The sequence below is a fragment of the Erinaceus europaeus genome, chromosome 1, assembly GCF_950295315.1.
Source record: "Erinaceus europaeus chromosome 1, mEriEur2.1, whole genome shotgun sequence".
In the NCBI taxonomy this organism is placed as follows: domain Eukaryota; kingdom Metazoa; phylum Chordata; class Mammalia; order Eulipotyphla; family Erinaceidae; genus Erinaceus; species Erinaceus europaeus.
Window position 1 is genome coordinate 134,089,370 of NC_080162.1, and position 2,695 is coordinate 134,092,064.

Here is a 2,695-nt window from a genome sequence, read left to right on the forward strand (position 1 = left end):
GTGTAGCCCTGTGAAGAGAGTTTTGGTTCTAAGGTATCTTTCTACCTGTTCTTCTACTCAGTCTCTGTGGGTGTCTTTGTCTCTTACTTCCTGAGAAAGTCACTTCAGAACAGTGAGGCTTTAGTGACAATAAGAACTATTTTTTTATTAAAATAAACAAGTTGTGGAATAGGTACTCAATGAAACATTACTCTGCCATAAAAAGGTAATATTGTGGGTGAGGGAGATAACATAATGCATAATGGTCATGTAAAATGACTCTAATGCCTGAGGGACTAAAGGTGCCAGGTTCAATGCCCCACATCACTATAAACCACAGTTGACCAGTACGCTGGAAAAAAAAAAAGATAATATTATGTCTTTTGGGGCAAAATAGTTGGCACTTGAAGCGATCTTGCTAAGTTTAATAAGCAAAGAAACAAAAGATAACTACTACCTGGTCTCAAATGTGGAATGTACATAACAAAAAACAAACTTGAAAATGAATAGTAAAATTAGATTGATTCTTGGACTCGCTTGAAAATAATGGTGATTATCAGAGGAAATGGGGAAAATAGGTAGGGGGAGATAGATAAGTAGAAGGTTTCTTTGGTGTACTGATGCTGGAACATAGCAATTGATGTGGTGATTAGTATAAATTGACAACTACAGCTTTTAGTCAGTAAGTAGCCATTTTAACAACCCAGAGTGGCCTAATAAGTTCTAGATTTTCCAAATTCTACTTTCAAGAAAAAACCCTCTGTAAAGTCAAGTTCGGGAGTGATTAGTTGTCATTGTATTTAAATGTTGAGTTACCCATCAGAAGAAAGTCCTGAAAATAAAGGAAAATTTTAAACCAAGAAATTAAGAATCCTGCTTTTAATGTCACAGAGAATTACGTGAGACATCAAAGAAGTCTCAACAGGAGAGCTCTTACTTATATAAGTGAAGCCCTTACTTCAATTCTCCAATACAGCATTAAAAAAAAACAAAAAGAAAACCAAAATGATGAATTTATTTTTATTTACAGAAGAATATAATCTGGTGGAATTGATGTTTGTGTAGAAAAGAGTGAATATTACAGGAGAGGGGAACTGACTAGGAGGAGTGTACTGCAGAACCAGCAGAGAGGGTTTGGCAAAAATACAGGTGAGAGAAGGCTGAAAGAGGCTTGGGAATGCAGTGCATGATAGTAGAGGAAGACTTCATTTAGTAATGGGTGTGGTGTGCAATCACTTGTAAAAAGGACACAAGAAACTCCACACATCTTACAACTTGACAACTGCCTTGGAAGTCATCATTTCTCCCAATAACGTGATTTTTTTGTTTGTTTGTTTTAATCAGGGGCCAGGTGGTGCCACAACCAGTAAAGTGTACACATTACCATGTGCAAGCATTCAGGTTTGTGCTCACTTTGGCAGCACATATACTAAAATTGGAATGATAGAGAGAAGATTTGCATGGCCCCTGCACAAGCATTCAGGCTCAAGTCCTCCTCGGTCCCCAGTTGCAGGGGAGGAAGCTTCATGAGCACTGACACAGTGCTGCAGGTGTCTCTTTTTCTCTCTCCATCTCTGTCTTCTTCTCCTCTCTCATTTTCTCTCTGACTCTTAAAAAAAAAAGTAGACTTCAAAATCCTACTTAGACCTATAAAATTAGAATCTCTATGGGTGGATATCTGTGTATAAACATACTCCTTAGGCATCTTCTACCTTATTTTTCTTTTATCATCTCCAGGGATTCAATATTACAGTTTGTATTTTATTACTGTTGTTTTCTGTTTGTCTATTTGTTTGTTTTTACAGAGAGAGAATTAGAGAGAGAGATCCCAGCATCAAATTTGCCTTCAATGCAGTAGGGTCAGGGCTTGAACCTGGGTTGTTATACATGGCAAAGCAGTGCACTATAGAGTAAAGCTATTTTGATGACCACCTTCTACCTTCTGGAATTTGAGAGGAATGTGAATGCTGGTGTGCAGTTTGGCATAATATTTGTAGAAATAAGTGTGTGTGTGTGTGTGTGTGTGTGTGTGTGTGTGTGTGTGTGTGTGTGCGTGTGCGTGTGCATGTGCCTGTAGTTTGTTTGGGCAATGGGAATTTCATAGCAAAGCCCCAAAAAGCCACATGTAAAACAGATGTCACTAAATGCGCTTTTATTTTTCTTTTGAAAACAGGAATAACACCTGACTTTAAATCATAATTAGAAAGTCTGAGGGGATAGAGAGATATAGTATTGGTTACACAAAAGACTTTCATGACTGACACTCCAGAGTCACAAGTTTAATCCCCAGTACCATCATAAAAAAAATATGTTCTTTATTCTTTTGGGGGGTAGGGAGAGATAGAATAATGTTTTTCAAAAAGACTTTCATGCCTGAGGCTTCAAAGTCCCAAATTCTATTCCCCATACCACATAAATTAGACATGTGCCCTAGATCAGATCAATGTAGTTTATAATTAATGGTATTTATACACTTCCTTGTATTTGGGAGCCACTCTCTGCCCATATCCAGCTTTCTAGTCCTATTCTCAACTCTGACACCATTTTCCCAAACAATATATCTAGACCACCAGCACATTAGCTGGTGGACTCTGGCTTCCCCATTCCAGTATCCCGAGTGGAGGGGCTCTGATTACAGCCAACCTGCTGTCTCCTTGATGGACTCTGTAACCAATCAGTTTGTCTGTGACTAGCTTGAAATATATAAAAGCTGGGT

The 2,695-nt window shown here is 38.2% G+C and overlaps 1 pseudogene; it reads left to right on the top strand.

Annotated features, from left to right (window-relative positions):
- Nucleotides 1-1,384: 1,384 nt before the first annotated feature.
- Nucleotides 1,385-1,458, top strand: LOC132542789 (U6 spliceosomal RNA; annotated as a pseudogene).
- Nucleotides 1,459-2,695: the final 1,237 nt, after the last annotated feature.